This window comes from Oryctolagus cuniculus, chromosome 4, assembly GCF_051225735.1.
Source record: "Oryctolagus cuniculus isolate XC-2025 breed Fujian yellow rabbit chromosome 4, ASM5122573v1, whole genome shotgun sequence".
Taxonomy (NCBI): domain Eukaryota; kingdom Metazoa; phylum Chordata; class Mammalia; order Lagomorpha; family Leporidae; genus Oryctolagus; species Oryctolagus cuniculus.
Genome location: NC_142870.1, coordinates 115,813,863 through 115,831,670, shown reverse-complemented (window position 1 = coordinate 115,831,670; position 17,808 = coordinate 115,813,863). Strand labels below are relative to the sequence as shown.

The 17,808-nt window shown below is 38.4% G+C and overlaps 1 pseudogene; it reads right to left on the bottom strand.

Moving 5' to 3' along the window:
• Window positions 1-550: 550 nt before the first annotated feature.
• LOC138849528 (actin, cytoplasmic 2 pseudogene) overlaps window positions 551-17,808 on the bottom strand; it is a 71,930-nt pseudogene continuing 54,672 nt past the window's right edge.

Below are 17,808 nucleotides of genomic sequence, written 5' to 3'. Positions count from 1 at the left end.
ATAATCTCTAGAACATTTTGATGAATAATATGCCTATGAAATTAAGATAAAGCTTAGCATCATTTTACAACTCTAGACTACATTCCATACAACCCAAATAAGCTGAATTAGTGATTATCGCTACAAAATGAGAAACTCATCCTTTAATTATCTCCAGGAGACTAACTGAAACACTCAAGATCAAAAGAATTTAAAACCTCCATCTTGACAAAGATGTCCAATGGGCTTAAGACATTTGATCAAAATGCAATCAGATCGCTGATAACTGTGACGTGCTAGTCATTCATTTAATCAGTTAATCAGTGTTATTTAACTATAGATAAGATTTAATCATAGCTATAAAGTGATGACTTCAATATTTCCAAATAAAAATCTCTTTTAAAGTTTCAGTGTCCCCAATCAAAACCTAACAAATACTGATGAAAATACAAGTGATTACCTAGGCAAAATAAAAAATTTTAATTTACTTTACAAGTTTCCAAAATGTAAAGTCACTGGTATAGAATGAAGTTACTCTACGAGCCAGGCTATTAAGATACACAGTATCAGATCATACTAGACTCAGGAATGCAGTGATCTCTTTCTGCATCCTGTCAGTGATGGCCAGGTGCATGGGGGCGCCCCCAGACAGCACAGTACTGGTGTAGAGGTCCTTGTGTATGTTGATATCACATTTTATGACAGAGTTGAAGATGGTCAAATGGATGCCATAGGACTCCATGTCCAGGAAGAAGGTTTGGAAGAGTGACTTGGAACACTGGAACACCTCTTTCACGATCATGATCACCTGGCTGTCGGGCAGCCAGTGGCTCTTCCCTGGGGAGGAGGAGGACATGGTGATGGCTGGATCATGCTGGAAGTCCAAGGCGACATAGCACATATCACACACAACTTTCCTCTCGACCACGGTGGTGAAGCTGTAGCTGTGATTCCTGAGGATCTTCATGAGGTAGTTAGGTGCAGACCAGTCAGGTCCAGATGCAGGATGGTGTGGGTGAGAGCGTGCCTCTTGTAAACAGGCACCATGTTGGTGACTCCATTGCCAGAGTCCATCACGCTGCTGGTGGCATGGGCAGTTTACAGGGTCAGCAATGCCTGGATGACCGGGTACATGGCTGGGGTGTTGAAAGTGTTGAACAGGACATGGATCGTCTTCTCTCTGTTGCCATTGGGGTTCAGGTTAGCAGCCTAGGGCACTCCTATGCAGCTTGCTATAAAAGGCGTCAGATCTCCATGTCATCCTGGTTGGTAACAATGTTCTGCTCAATGGGGTACTCAGAGTCAGGATGCTGCACTTGCTCTGGGCCTCCTTGCCCACATGCAGTTCTTCTGGACCATGCCCACCATTATGTCTAATGCCTGGCATGTGTCACATAGAAGGGAACTTGGCCTGGAGGTAGCATCCTCAGCAAAGCCAGCTTTACACACAGCAGAAACGTTGTGAGCCGAGCGATTTCCTGTCCATTGTAATTGGTGGCAGAGTGAGCCAGGACCCAGCACTTTAGGGGATTTTGGTGATGGCAAAGAGGATTGAGTCAGCCTGGGGATAAGTGCAGGTGGTAGCTGCTTCTCTGTTCAAGGCCTGTGGTGGGGAGGTGGGGGTAAAGGAACGACCTTCCAGGGAAGACCAAACTTCAAAATGAGTCCAGTTGATTAGGCACCTTGTAGGAACAGCTCAATTGACCAATTCAATGAGTTACTGTTTGGTAAATTATTGATTACATCCAATAACTCCACAATCTGTGCTGATGCTACCATCCATCATCATTCATCTTTTCCTACACACAGAACTAAGAACATTTCTTTATTTTCCCTCTTAGTTCCAGTCTTACTCTTCCTGAAATGATTACACAGTGAGGACCGAAAGAGATGACCAAAGTATAGGACTGAGCACTTCTCAACTAGTAAGAATTTTCTCTAAGTAGTCATTGACCTACCCATTTTGGGACCTCATTCAGCTCATCTCTTGTAGTTCATCTCTTTTCATCACTTCTATAACAATATTAAGCTTCAACTTAAACTAAGCTCTTTTCTTTAAAGCTTTTTTTGAATTCTCTAGGGAATTTGAAGAGTTCATTTCTTCAACGTTGCCACAAAATACCTAATTGTAATAATTTGGTAAAGGTAGACAGGAACCTGGATTAGAGAGATTTAAGGACTTGACCAGAGACTAGGAACCATTTGAATACTGAATTAGACCTAACCCATAGTTATATTTAGAAAAGAGCAGATCTGCGTAATTTACTTGATGAAACCAACACATGACGGTGACTACGTTTTATTTTTTCTGTCCATATTGTGTAGAGCATACTGCTGTAAGCAGAAGCTTTGCTCTGTAAGGTAGCACAGAACCTCATTAAGCAGTTATACTGCTTTAATTTATGCACTGGTGTTTATGATTGCCTGTATTTGATTGTCTGGCAAAGCTTTGTCTCCAGAATACTTGTTAAATTACATACAAATTATTTGAGAAATTCTACATTTCTAATTTTTTTATTCTTGCCACACTTTCCATCCTTCTTGCAAGTATCCATGATCAGCCTTTAATCATAACCTACTGATGGTCTCTAGTCTCTTTACCATGTTGACTAAATGTGGAGGATAGCACAAGGATTATTTTTTATGAGCATTTTTCCTATAAGTAAGACAGCACATATTTCCCAGTTGACTAGTGGGTAAAACCTATGACCATTTTGATTTCATAGTCCCATGGTCTACATATAAGTTTGTTATTTATTTTTAAGTTGGCCTCTTCAAAGATATTTCAGAATCTTCTGGTAGACATGTTAAACACAGATTGCTAGTACCCACTCCCAGAGTTTCTCATTCAGTGTGTCTGGACTGAGTCCAAAAATTTGCATTGCCAACAAGGTCTTTTGTAATGTTAATGCCATGGATTCTGAGCACACAACTTGAGACAGTTTTTTCTGACATTTAAATTTTGATTCCTTTTTCCATGCTGTTTTCTTTGCCTAGCATTGCTTTTCCATCTTTTCACTTTAAAAATAACTAACAACATGGCACCTTCCAAAAAGATATTACTGTTTGCAAGGAATACATTTTATCTCCTTCATTTGTTCTTATAACAGATATACCTTTTCTAAAATTATTTGATGCATTTGCTTATCATAATAACCATTATGTCATGTTCTTTTTTTGTTTTTTGTTTGTTTGTTTGTTTTTCATGTAACAGTCACATCTTGCTACATCTCTTCTAGAAAACTGAATTCTTGCACACCCTCTCTGGCATCTAGAAAAGCAGATACACTATGTAAGTTAATAAAATACATGAATAAATGCTTGCATGGGAAAATAAGTTTAGAAATAGTGTCATTTAGGATGGGTTAATTCATCACGTTTGCTAGTAGACAAAAATATTGAAAGAAAAATTCTTCCAATTTTGGCATAATATGAAGGAGTAATTTTGAAGAGAGAAGGATTGGTTGAGCAGACATGCTTGACTGTAACCCTTAGGACATGGAAGTCAGAATGATAGTGGTAGTGTCAGAGGCAGTTGCCAGCTTGCCTTGGTTCCTTTTCATTAAAGGAGTAATGGAGTGTAGTTTAGAGAGATGAAAGTAAGGATAGTAAAACAAAATTTATTGAAATATGTTCCAAGGGACAAATAGACCTGTGAAAAGAGCGTGTGATCCCATTCCGATGTGGGGATGGGCCTATGGAGCACATACAGCAATGTTTTTTCTGGTTTGGGGTTTTCATACCTAAAGTAAGATGAGCATTGACTGGTGATTGGTGATGCTCATGATTGGCGTTTGTGATTGACATATGGGAAATTAAATTACAAAGTCAGTGGTCTTGGATGGATCCTGACAGAGGGCGGAGTCCTTGGTCCCTCCCCTGGATGAGAGTTTTTATGACCCCTCCCCAGTCACTGATGCCTGTCTGCCCGACAGTAAAATCTGACTGTCCTGGAAACTGGCAATTTAAAAAGAGGGAAAGAAGGGCCGGGCTAGCTCAGTCGGTAGAGCATGAGACTCTTAAAAAGACAGAAAGAATATGCAAAGATGTACCTTGCATGCTTTTCAATCATGTGCAGTATAATATTTCAGGCAACCAGTTACAATATGTAAATATTTAAAAATCTGCTAAATAGGGGCTGCAAGGTGTCTGGCGCATAACAAATCTTCCCAGGCAGACAAATCAATTAATTCACAAGCTTTTATTGGGATTCCACGCCCGGGCGTGGTTCCCCCTTCCCAGCAGAGCAGGACCCAGGGAAGTCACCCATCAGAGATTGGGAGGGTTCCTTTTAAAGATTCAGGGCATGGAGGTCAAAGGTTGATGTGGGTCTGATCCTCATTGGTTGACCTTTAGGCACCCACGGGGAACCTTGACAGGGACTCTCCATTCCCGGAAGTATAGGCCTTCCCTCCTTGTGCATCCCAAAGCTACCAGGGGCCTTCTCAGATCTGCTCTCATCTGAGTTGGGATACCTCTCCTATATTTGAACATTAAGCATCCATCTTTCAACATCTTACACATTGTCCCTGATTCAACTTGAGTCTTCAAATAGACTATAACTTGAATGACTCATACCTGAAAATAGAAAACATCCCTACTCAAAATATATTCTAGGCTCATTATTTATAGTGCATAAGCAAAATGTTCATTTAGGGGAAATTTCTCTAGTGGATCAAAATAAGATTTTATTTACTTTGAAATTAGAAAAGTGATTGCATATGTTTTATATTCAAAATAGCTATCAATAAATCATAGAGAAATGTTGTCATTGCAATGTATCTTTCTGCTGCATTCAAATGATTTGGTACATAACCATCATAACATTTTCTTTAGTCATTGTGCCGATTATTCTGATCTTTTTCTTCATTCTCATGTTTTTGTGAGGTTAATGAAACAATATCATCAAGAATAATTTATTCCACATCCAACATCATCTGCTGCTCTCATTGCTGGACTTTGAGTATCTTTTTAAAAATTATGGATTTCTTTTTTTTTTATTTTGTTTAGTAAATATAAATTTCCAAAGTACAGTATGGATTACATTGGCTCTCCCCCCCCATAATTTCCCTCCCACTCCCACCCCTCCCATCTCCTGCTCCCTCTCCCATTCCATTCACATCAAGATTCATTTTCAATTATCTTTATATACAGAAGATTGATTCATTATGTATTAAGTAAAGATTTCATCAGTTTGCACCCACACAGAAACACAAAGTCTAAAATTACTGTTTCAGTACTAGTTATAGCATTACTTCACATTGGACAACATATTAAGGACAGATCCCACATGAGAGTTAAGTACACAGTGACTCCTGTTGTTGACTTAACAATTTGACACTCTTGTTTATGGCGTCAGCAATCTCCCTAGGCTCTAGTCATGAGTTTCCAAGGCTATGGAAGCCTTTTGGGTTTGTCTACTTCAATCTTATTCTGACAAGGTCATAGTCAAAGTGGAAGTTCTCTCCTGCCTTCAGAGAAAGGTACCTCCTTCGTTGATGGCCCCGTTCTTTCCACTGGGATCTCACTCGCTGAGATCTTTCACTTAGCTCTTCGTTGTTGTTTTTTTTTTTTTTTTTTTTTTTTTTTAGGGTGTCTTGGCTTTCCATGCCTAAAATACTCTCATGGGCTCTTCAGCCAGATCCAAATGCCTTAAGGGCTGATTCTGAGGCCAGAGTGCTATTTAGGACATCTGCCATTCTATAAGTCTACTGTGTATCCTGGTTCCCAAGTTGGATCGTTCTCTCCCTTTTTTATTCTATCAGTCAGTATTAGCAGACACTAGTCTTGTTTGTATTATCCCGTTGACTCTTAGACCTATCATTGTGATCAATTGTGAACTGACGTTGATCACTTGGACTAGTGAGATGGCATTGGTACATGCCACCTTGATGGGATTGTATTGGAATCCCCTGGCACGTTTCTAACTCCACCATTTGGGGCAAGTCCGATTGAGCATGTCCCAAATTGTACATCTCCTCCCTCTCTTATTCTCACTCTTATATTTAACAGGGATCACTTTTCAGTTAAAATTTAAACACCTAAGAATAATTGTGTGTTAATTACAGAGTTAAACCAATAGTACTAGAATAAAAAAATACTAAAATGGATAAAGTATTACATTGTACATCAACCGTCAGGACAAGAGCTGATCAAGTCACTATTTCTCATAGTGTCCATTTCACTTCAACAGGTTTCCCCTTTGGTGCTCAGTTAGTTGTCGCCAATCAGGGAGAACATATGATATTTGTCCCTTCAGGACTGGCTTAATTCACTCAGCATGATGTTTTCCAGATTCCTCCATCTTGTTGCAAATGGCCGGATTTCATTGTTTTTGACTGCTGTATAGTGTTCTATAGAGTACATGTCCCATCATTTCTTTATCCAGTCTACTGCTGATGGGCATTTGGGTTGGTTCCAGGTCTTAGCTATTATGAATTGAGCTGCAATAAACATTAATGTGCTTGCTTGTTTGCGAATTTAAATTCCTTTGGGTAAATTCCAAGGAGTGGGATGGCTGGGTTGAATGGTAGGGTTATATTCAGGTTTCTGAGGAATGTCCAGACTGACTTCCATAGTGGCTTGACCAGTTTGCATTCCCACCAACAGTGGGTTAGTGTCCCTTTTTCCCCACATCCTCGCCAGCATCTATTGTAGGCAGATTTCTGAATGTGAGCCATTCTAACCGGGGTGAGGTGAAACCTCATTGTGGTTTTGATTTGTATTTCCCTGATGGCTAGTGATCTTGAACATTTTTTCATGTGCCTGTTGGCCATTTGGATTTCCTCTTTTGAAAAATGTCTATTGAAGTCCTTGGCCCATCTCTTAAGTGGGTTGTTTGTTTTGATGTTGTGGAGTTTCTTGATCTCTTTGTAGATTCTGGTTATCAACCCTTTATCTGTTGCATAGTTTGTAAATATTTCTTCCCATTCTGTCGGTTGTCTCTTCACTTTCCTGACTGCTTCTTTTGAAGTACAGAAACTTCCCAATTTGATGCAATCCCAAATGTTAATTTTGGTTTTGACTGCCTGTTCTTCTGGGGTCTTTTCCAAGAAGTCTTTGCCAGTACCTTTATCTTGCAGGGTTTTTCCAATGCTCTCTAATAATTTGATGGTGTAGGGTCATAGGTTTAAGTCTTTAATCCATGTTGAGTGGATTTTTGTGTAAGGTGTAAGGTAGGGGTCTTTCTTCATGCTTCTGCATGTAGAAATCCAATTTTCCCAGCACTGTTTATTGAATAAACTGTCCTTACTCCAGGGATTGGTTTTGGATCCTTGCTCAAATATAAGTTGGCTGTAGATGTTTGAATTGATTTCTGGTGTTTCAATTCTGTTCCATTGGTCTATCCATCTGTTTCTGTACCAGTACCATGCTCTTTTGATAACAACTGCCCTATAGTATGTCCTGAAATCTGGTATTGTAATGCCTCCGGCTTTGTTTTTGTTGTACAAGATTGCTTTAGCTATTCGAGTTCTCCTGTGTCTCCATATGAATTTCAGTACCATTTTTTCCAGATCTGAGAAGAAGGTCTTCGGTATCTTGATTGGTATCACATTGAATCTATGAATTGCTTTTGGGAGAATGGACATTTTGATGATATTGATTCTTCCAATCCAAAGCATGGAAGATTTTTCCATTTTTTGGTATCCTCTTCTATTACTTTCTTTAAGGTTTTGTAATTTTCACTGTAGAGATCTTGAACGTCCTTGGTTAAGTTTATTCCAAGGTATTTGATTGTTTTTGTAGCTATTGTTAATGGGATTGATCTTAGAAGTTCTTCCTCAGCTGTGGCATTGCCTGTGTATACAAAGGCTGTTGATTTTTGTGCATTGATTTTATATCCTGCTACTTTGCCAAACTCTTTTTTTAACTTTTATTTAATGAATATAAATTTCCAAAGTACAGATTATGGATTACAATGGCTTCCCCCCCATAACGTCCCTCCTACCCGCAACCCTCCCCTTTCCCACTCCATCTCCACTTCCATTCACATCATGATTCATTTTCGATTCTCTTTATCTACAGAAGATCAGTTTAGCATACATTAAGTAAAGATTTCAACAGTTTGCTCCCACACAGAAACATAAAGTGAAAAATACTGTTTGAGTACTAGTTATAGCATTAAATCTCAATGTACAGCACACTAAGGACAAAGATCCTACATGAGGAGTAAGTGCACAGTGACTCCTGTTGTTGACTTAACAAATTGACACTCTTGTTTATGGCATCAGTAATCACCCTAGGCTCTAGTCATGAGCTGCCAAAGTTATGGAAGCCCCCTGAGTTCACCGACTCTGATCATATTTAGACAAGGCCATGGTCAAAGTGGAAGTTCTCTCCTCCCTTCAGAGAAAGGTACCTCCTTCTTTGATGACCTGTTCTTTCCACTGGGATCTCACTCACAGAGATCTTTCATTTAGGTTTTTTTTTCCCCCAGAGTGTCTTGGCTTTCCATGCCTGGAATACTCTCATGGGCTCTTCAGCCATATCCGAGTGCCTTAAGTGCTGATTCTGAGGCCAGAGTGCTGTTTAGGACATCTGCCATTCTATGGGTCTGCTGTGTATCTCACTTCACATGTTGGATCGTTCTCTCCCTTTTTTATTCTGTCTGCTACTATTTGCAGACACTATTCTTGTTTATGAGAGTTCCAATAGTCTCTTAGTAGAGTTCTTTGGGTCCCCTAAATAAAGATGCATATCATCTGCAAAGAGGGATAATTTGAATATTCCTTCCCAATTTGTATCCATTTAATTTCTTTTTCTTGCCTAATAGCTCTGGCTAAAACTTCCAGAACTATATTGAAGGGCCAGCACCTTGGCTCACTAGGCTAATCCTCCACCTTGCAGCGCTGGCACACCAGACTCTAGTCCAGGTCGGGGCACCGTTTTCTGTCCCGGTTGTCCCTCTTCCAGGCCAGCTCTCTGCTGTGGCCAGGGAGTGCAGTGGAGGATTGCCCAATTGCTTGGGCCCTGCACCCCATGGGAGACAAGGATAATTACCTGGCTCCTGCCATCGGATCAGCGTGGTGCACCCGCCGCAGTGCACTGGCCGCGGTGGCCATTGGAGGGTGAACCAACAGCAAAGGAAGACCTTTCTCTTTGTCTCTCTCTCTCACTGTCCACTCTCCCTGTCAAAAAAAAAAAAAAAAAAAAAAAAAGAACTGTATTGAGCAGCAGTGGTGAGAGTGGGCAACCCTGTCAGGTACCAGATCTCAGTGGAAATGCTTCCAACTTTTCCCCATTCAATAGGATGTTGGCCATGGATTTTTCAGAAATTGCTTTGATTGTATTGAGGAATGTTTCTTCTATACCCAGTTTGCTTAGAGTTTTCTTCATGAAAGGGTGTTGTATTTTATCAAATGCTTTCTCTGCATCTATTGAGATAATCATATGATTCTTCTTCTGCAGTCTGTTAATGTGGTGTATCACATTGATTTTTTTGCGAACATTGAACCATCCCTGCATACCAGGGGGATAAATCCCACTTGGTCTGGGTGGATGATCTTTCTGATGTGTTGTTGCATTCTATTGGCCAGAATTTTATTGAGGATTTTTGCATCTATGTTCATCAGGGATATTGGTCTGTAATTTTCTTTCAGTGCTGCATCTTTCTCTGGCTTAGGAATTAAGGTGATGCTGGCTTCATAGAAAGAATTTGGGAGGACTCCCTCTTTTCGATTGTTCTGAATAGTTTGATAAGAATTGGAGATAGTTCTTCTTTAAATGTCTGGTAGAATTCAGCAGTGAATCCATCTGGTCCTGGGCTTTTCTTTGTTGGGAGGGCCTTTTTTACTGTTTCATTTTCTGTCTCAGTTATGGGTTTGTTTAGGTTTTCTATGTCTTCTTGGTTCAATTTAGGTAGGTTGCATGTGTCCAGGAATCTATCCATTTCTGATAAATTTCCCTGTTTGCTGGCATACAAGTCCTTGTAGTAATTTCTGATGATTCTTTTTATTTTTGTGGTGTCTGTTGTTACGTTTCCTTTTTCATCTCTGAGTTTATTGATTTGGGTCTTTTCTTTTTTTAGTTAGTTGGGCCAATGGGGTGTCAATTTTGTTAATTTTTTCAAAAAACCAGCTCCTCATTTGGCTGATATTTGTAATTTTTTTTTGGATTCAATCCTGTTGATTTCTTCTCTGATTTTATTTATTTCTCTTCTCCTACTAGATTTGGGTCTGGTTTGCTGTAGGTTTTCTAGATCCTTGAGATGCATTGCAAGCTCATCTATTTGGTGCCTTTCCATTTTCTTGATGTAGGCACCTATTGATATAAATTTTCCTCTTAACACTGCTTTTGCTGATTTCTTTCATGTATAATGATTCCACACTAGGTCAGCTAAGAACTGGCTAGTCACTTTATATATCCTGAGAAATCACACTGAACATCTAGGTCACTTTCTGAGAATGGATTTTTGAAATAAAGAAGGGTAAAAAAATACCAGAATTAGAACAAAATTCTGGCCTAAAATATCCGTTTACACATGCACACACATACATACACATATGAATTTCTTTAATTTAAACCCAAATGCTTTGTTAATTTATTACTCTTTTTCTTAATACATTACATTTACATAGGCACATACATAAAATTATTGCGTTTTCTTCTTTTGATTAATATTTTGGTGTTAATGTTCAAATATAGTTTGCTTAGTATTATTTTACTGAAAAAATAACTAAAAGATTATATTGTAGAGAGTTTGGGCATGTCTGTGTATGTGTGTTAACACAAAACAACAATAATTTAAGAACTCCTACACATGAGATCAGTTAAGCAGTTTTTTTCTCTTAAAACAGTTTCTTGTATTCCCTCTCAGAGTAAGTACTAAAAAGCAACAAAAACTAATCTGTCTTTATAAAATATGTTTTAAAAAAAACTTAGCTACCTTTGGTAGAATTCTCCTTCTGTTTATATAGACCATGGTGTATGCTTTCTTGGGACTTTGTATGTTTTTTGATAAGAGTTATTTTTGGGGTATTTAGTGAATAGAGGGACATCTGTGTGATTATTGAAATAATGGCTATTTTTGAGAACTATTGTTACAGAAATTCAGAAACAACTATTTTAGCCATCTCAAAGTACATAGAATGTTTATTTCTGAGATATTAAAAGCTCCAGCAATATTGAAAAAAAAAATAACACCTGTAGAAGTTTCAAGACAACGGTTGTAGCAAAACAGTGAGCTTGAAATGTATCTTCTGTACGCACTCCTTATGACAACTTTCTGTATATCTATTTCTTCATCTGTGAGACAGGGATTATAAAACCTACTATGCATGTTTCCTTAGAGGAAGCAAGATAAGTAATATGCCTTGTAGCAGTTACTGAGCAGAAACTTTTTATTAGTCATTATCTTTTTAATATTATCATTACACATCTTACTTTTGCAAACCTTCCTATAATTCCCCTAAGCCTGATGCTGATAAGGTTAATCAAGTTAATTAAGTTCATATTCAAACTTTCCTATGAGCATTAGGGATTTGAGAGAAAGAATTACAATAAAGAAAATGAGAAGTCTTAAATATCAGCTACTTTAAAAGTAGCTGAATCTCCTTGGATGGTAATGTGTTGAGAGTTGGCTGGAAAATAATAAAATAATCTGAGATCAGAGCTTTCCCTAGATGGGTCTGTTTAGGACATGTTCATAGAGATACCAGTTTAAGGAGTTCTATTTTATTAGATCAACAAGTGAACAAATTAAGAATGAGATTCACAAATCTACAAACTCATCACATATTTTACTATATTCACAGAAATTACATTATCTTGGCTTAGGTTTTTTCTTTTCCTTTTGAATACAGACTTCATATTTATTCAAATCCAAATATTACTTTCATAAAATTAGGAAGAAAGCACATCTTAACTTACCGTGAGGCACAAATCCACAGAAATTTTTCTTGTTTTATATTTTCTAGTTCCATTCTCAGAAATACCTGCTACAGTAGCTTCAAAGATAAAATGGCCTACAATGAATAACTCTGTATGTCTTCATATTTTTCAACAGACATCAATACCTTTACCTCCACAGTAATGTTAGTAGACACAGTGAATCAAAGATTAGCTTCTTTATTCCCCAGAGAACTCCAAGAAAGAAATAAAGAAATGATTACAGTATTGTAAGTACAAAGTTAATATTAGTTCCTGGCAACAGCAAATTAAACCAGGAATTGGCTACCATCCCATTAGGAAATTGGAGGATGATAAACTATTGAATGAAAATGACTCAAGGTTCTCTTATTGAACATGCAATTGTTCTTTTCTTTATTAAGCATTCACGTGATTTATATTCTAGAGATTCAAACAAGTTGCTTCTATTAGTACTTGCCTTCTTATGGTTCTTTTTGTGGAGAGTGATTCTTTGAAAGAAGGGTGTATTGGGGGGGGGGGAGACAGAGAAAGAGAGATCAATATTCCATCCACTGGTTCATTCTCTAAATATTGGCAACAGCAAAGGCAGGACCAGAATGAATACAAGAGCCTGAAACTTAATCCAGGTAACTCATGTAGGTGGCAGGAATCCAAGTACTTGAGCCATTCCTTGATACCTTCCTGTATGTAGGTAAGCAGGAAGCTGGAACTTGAATCAGAGCTAAAACTTTGGCATGCTGATGTGGGATACATGTGTCCTAGGCAATATCTTAGCAGCTATGTCAAACTCCCACCCCAATGTTTTAATCTGATGGTTTGGTGAATATATGTCTTAGGTTGACATATTATAACAAAATACCATAAACTAAGTGGTTTATAAATACAGTCCAAATCCGTACTCTGATATGGGTGGATAACCCAAGCCATGGCTTAATCCACTATGCCATAATGCCCAACCCTCTTATCCCATTATTATTTGCATTTGAATTTGCTAATGACTAGTGGTGCTGAAAATTCTCTGATGTGTTTATTTGCAATTTGCTAACTTTCTTTGATGAAATATTCATTGAAATCCTTAGCTGTTAAGAAATCAGGATGTTAATATCTTTGCTATTGAATTATGATGGTTCTTTACGTATTATGATACAAAGTTTTAACAGATATGTTTTAGTGAATATTTTCTGTGAGTCTATGATTTGCATTTTCATTGTCATGCCAGTGTATTATGAAGGAGAAGCTTTTTAAAGTCTTTAAAAGTTTAATTTACTGTTGATCTCTCACATGCGAGACCCAGATGGAGCTCCTAGCTCCTTAGTTTGGCCTAGCCCAGCCTTGGCTGTTGTAGTCATCTGGGAACCAACCAGCAGATGGTAGATCTGAGTGTCTCCTCCCCCACTTCTCCATAACTCTGACTTTGAAATAAATAAATAATTTTTTTTTTGACAGGCAGAGTGGACAGTGAGAGAGAGAGACAGAGAGAAAGGTCTTCCTTTGCCGTTGGTTCACCCTCCAATGGCCACCGTGGCCGGCGCACCATGCTGATCCGATGGCAGGAACCAGGTACTTCTGGTCTCCCATGTGGGTGCAGAGCCCAAGTACTTGGGCCATCCTCCACTGCACTCCTTGGCCACAGCAGAGAGCTGGCCTGGGAGAGGGGCAACCGGGACAGAATCCGGCGCCCCGACTGGGACTAGAACCCGGTGTGCCAGCGCCGCAAAGAGTAGCATTAGTCTAGTGAGCCGCGGCACCGGCCTTAAATAAAGAAATCTTAAAAAAAAAAAAAAAGTAGTAGTATTTGGTGGCCAGAGAATTTGGTCAAATAATTATTTAAATCATTTCACATTTATACATATAACTGTATTTTTAAATTTTCATGTGGCACATTTTCCATGAATTTTTTTTTTTCAAAATCCCCTCAAATGCAAACTTTCAAAAGTTTTTGGTACAAAAATAAACTGATATTTTAATTCCTGTTTTCCATAAAGACTGTAGTCCCCGCGTGTGGGTAGGTATATATGATAGCAATGGTAGCATCTTCTTTCAAATGTCTAATTGAAATAATGAAACAAAATAAAAAATAATCAAATAAATAACTAAAATTCCTGAGAATTAATTGAAGTGAAGGATAAGAGGTCTTATTATCATTGAACACTCTTCGAGTGGTCTAGAAAAAAGAAAATAAATGGTCACTTCCCATAACCAATTTCCTGGGATTCTGTCTATAAAAGTGATCTTTCTCTCTCTTATCCTCCTTCCCTCTCTCTCTCTTTCACTCTCTTTCTCCCCGTCACCTTGTTATTTGCCTTCAGCTCCACATCTCTCAACATTTTATTGAATAGTGTAGGCTCTGTTCATCACCTTTACACCTGTGAGTAAGCAAGCGCCTATTGTTTAAAAACTTAAACACGTGCATGCTGCAGCCTGCAGAACCCTTAGTTTTTGTTGCATCATCGGCAGAGAGTTTCTCCACAGGGACTGCTGTACCCCTGCCAGTCCCAAGCCTCTGGTATTCACTTCAACTGATTTTACTGCCAGGTTCAGCACTCGAGAAGAGAATAACCAGCTCTGAGCAACATGCTCTTTTTCTGCAGACTGACAAAGCTCTGCTTTAACCTCCTCCTGTGTCTCATAACAGAAGCTCTTATAACAGCTTTTGCTGTCAGACGACTCCAAGCCACTCTTCACAATCCAATGAGGGGAAATAAGAATTTAGAATTATTTACATCTAGTTGACATAAGGATGTTTAAAATGAAATGTACATATGGTAAGATGGTAGAGTATGTTTTAGAAGGCATATTTTGAATAGAATTTTCCTTTAAAATTGGACATTATAGAAGGGTTTTTTTCAGTATTTAAAGAACACAAACTTAAGTATGACATACATCATGAAGTGGAATTGTTTTAAATGAATCCTAGATATTTTTAAGCAATTCTTATTTATAAGTTCATTTAAATAAATTATCCATCTATACTAGGTTTAACTCCAGCATTTCACCATCTTCACTCTTCTTACTATAGAATAAACTAAAAAAACATCTTCTTAAGAATGTAGAACTGGGGGCCGATGTTGCAGCATAGTAGGTTAAACAGCCATCTGCAATTCTGGCATCCCATTTGACTGCCAGTTCAACTCATGGCTGCTTCACTTTGATCCAGCTCCCCGCTAATAGCCTGAGAAAGCAGCAAAGCAGCAGCAGATGACCCAAATGCTTGGGCCACCCCGTACCCCTGTGGGAAATCCAGAAGACGCTCCTGGCTCCTGGCTTCAGACTTGCCCAAATCTAGCCAGTGCAGCCATTTGGGGAGTGAACCAGCAGATGGAAAATCAATCTCTCTCTCTCTCTCTCTCTCTCTCTCTCTTTCATCAACTCTGCCTTTCAAATAAATAAATCTTAAAGATAAAAAGAATGTAGAATTTGGGGATTCACTGTGGCATAGCAGAATATACTGCTGCCTGCAATTCTGGTATCCCATGTGGGTGCCATTTCAACTCCTGGCTGCTCCAGGTCTTATCCATCTCCCTGCTGGTGCACTTGCAAAAAAAGCATAAGGTGGTCCAAGTACTTGGACCACTGCACACACATTGGGGACCCAGATGAACTGACTCCTGGCTTTGGCTTGGCCCAGTCCTGGCTCTTGAGAACATTGGAAGAGTGAGCAGTGCATGAGAGATTTCTGTCTCTCCTCTCTCTCTCTCTCTGTAACTTTGCCTTGCAAATAAATAGATAAATATTTGTAAAAAAATAACAAATGCAGAATTTGAAGACTATTGAAGCAAGCTTAGCGTGGTATATACTGTAGTATACAAGGATTGTTTGTTTACTTAATTTCTAACTTCAGCAGTTTCACAAAGGCCCTCTCTGAATGTTCTGAGAATCATGTATATGATATATCTGACATGGTAGTAGTTGCCTGGGACTAGTGATGTGGTCAGGCTCTCCCTCTCACACTAATTTTGAACTCTTACCACTTGGCCTTTTTGACATCAGTTTCCTCAGTAATATGTGGAGTTTAACTAAGTTAGAAGTTACACATTTTATATCCACTCTCAGCTTCAATGTCGTCAAAATAGTTTATTTTTTTTAAACTGAGGTCACATATCTACATCTAAGTAATGCTTTAATTGTCATTTTTACATAATAAGCCACTCCAAAATTTAGTGTACTATAACAGAAATTTATTACTTCTTATGATTCTGTAGTAGAACAGGTTATTATTCTCTGCAGATGGCATAGAACAATAGGCCGGCAGAGCTGGAATAGTATAGAGGTAGAAGTGGGATTTCAAATGGGGATAATGACAGGTTGTCTTAGTGTTTTCTTCATGTGGATATCTCCTTTGAGCTGTTTAGGCTACTTCATATCATAGCAGTGGACAGAGACTTGGATTGACTTCCTGGCTCCTGGCTTTTATCTCAGCTGGGTATCTGGATAGTGAACGAATGGATGGGAGATCCCTCTCTTTCTCTCTCTCAAAATAAATAAATAAATAAGCAAACAAACAAGTAAATAAAAGTCTAGCATTATCCATTGTCTTCATTCAGCACAGATAATATTTCTTTGTTAGATCCTGGGTTTACATTAGATTTTGATAAGGTCTGGAATATATGCTGTTAAAATTACTTTTTAACAAATTTGACATGATATATGTCAAAGTCTCTCAATGCTTTCCTTAATCAAAACATTTGTTAACACTAATATGAGGTAATTATAGTCATACAAAAGCCCAATTGCTTTGAGTGTTTGCCAGTGAGTTACTTGTAAATGTCATAAAAACAACCTTTTTTTTTAGCTTCAGTTTCTAGTGATTTATTTCTCTAAATCTAACATACTTATCTGTGTATACTGATGGGACAAAATCAAAATGTAAAGCTCTATTGAATATGTGTTTTTCTAATGTATAGAATTTCTAAGTATTTTTCTGATATTCATTTCGTCATTGTTTATTCTTTGGATATAGTCAATTATACACACTGGATGGGAAACAGTGAAATGCATTGTTAAAATTCAAATAATAATATTAATTAATTTAAACTTAAAGTAAACTAAACTATAAATAAAGTTGGTTTGAAAATTAAACACTTGACCAGACGTCCAGAGGTATGGCAATGATCCAAAGGATAACTCAGAGATGGCTTTTAAAGGTATACATTCCATTTGCATATGCTGCTCTCTTTATTGTTGGGCTTTGTTCCTTATGCTTTTTTTTTTTTTTTTTTTTTTTGACAGGCAGAGTGGACAGTGAGAGAGAGAGACAGAGAGAAAGGTCTTCCTTTGCCGTTGGTTCACACTCCAATGGCCGCCGCGGCCAGCGCGCTGCAGCCGGCGCACTGTGCTGATCCGATGGCAGGGGCCAGGTACTTATCCTGGTCTCCCATGGGGTGCAGGGCCCAAGCACCTGGGCCATCCTCCACTGCACTCCTTGGTCACAGCAGAGAGCTGGCCTGGAAGAGGAGCAACCGGGACAGAATCCGGCGCCCCGACTGGGACTCAAACCCCGTGTGCCGGTGCCGCAAGGCGGAGGATTAGCCTAGTGACCTGCTTAATCACTTTAAACTTATTGATTAGATGTAGTCATCATATGTAGTATCATTTCCAAGTGGAAAAAGAGCATGGCAAGGATTATTTTTCTTGCATCTCTTTTGGAGCACAGAAAGCTTTCTCAGATGATAAACATTATATTTCATTTCTATTTTGATTGGCAAAATGGTAAACATTGTTATTCCTCAGCAAGGCTTTACCAAAAATATAGAGAAAGAAATTACCATGAAGGTATTATTCATATAAAATGGAATAGGTATTGGAGAATCAGCCATCATGGATATTCTATAGAAAAGTCAGTTTTTCAGTTATCCATGTATGATTTTGATTGGATGCATTTTTGGATAGGAGGTAGCCTTGAGTAATAGAAAGGCTACAAAACCTAAAAGTAGGAAATAGTGGGTTCTAGTCAGCCCTCTC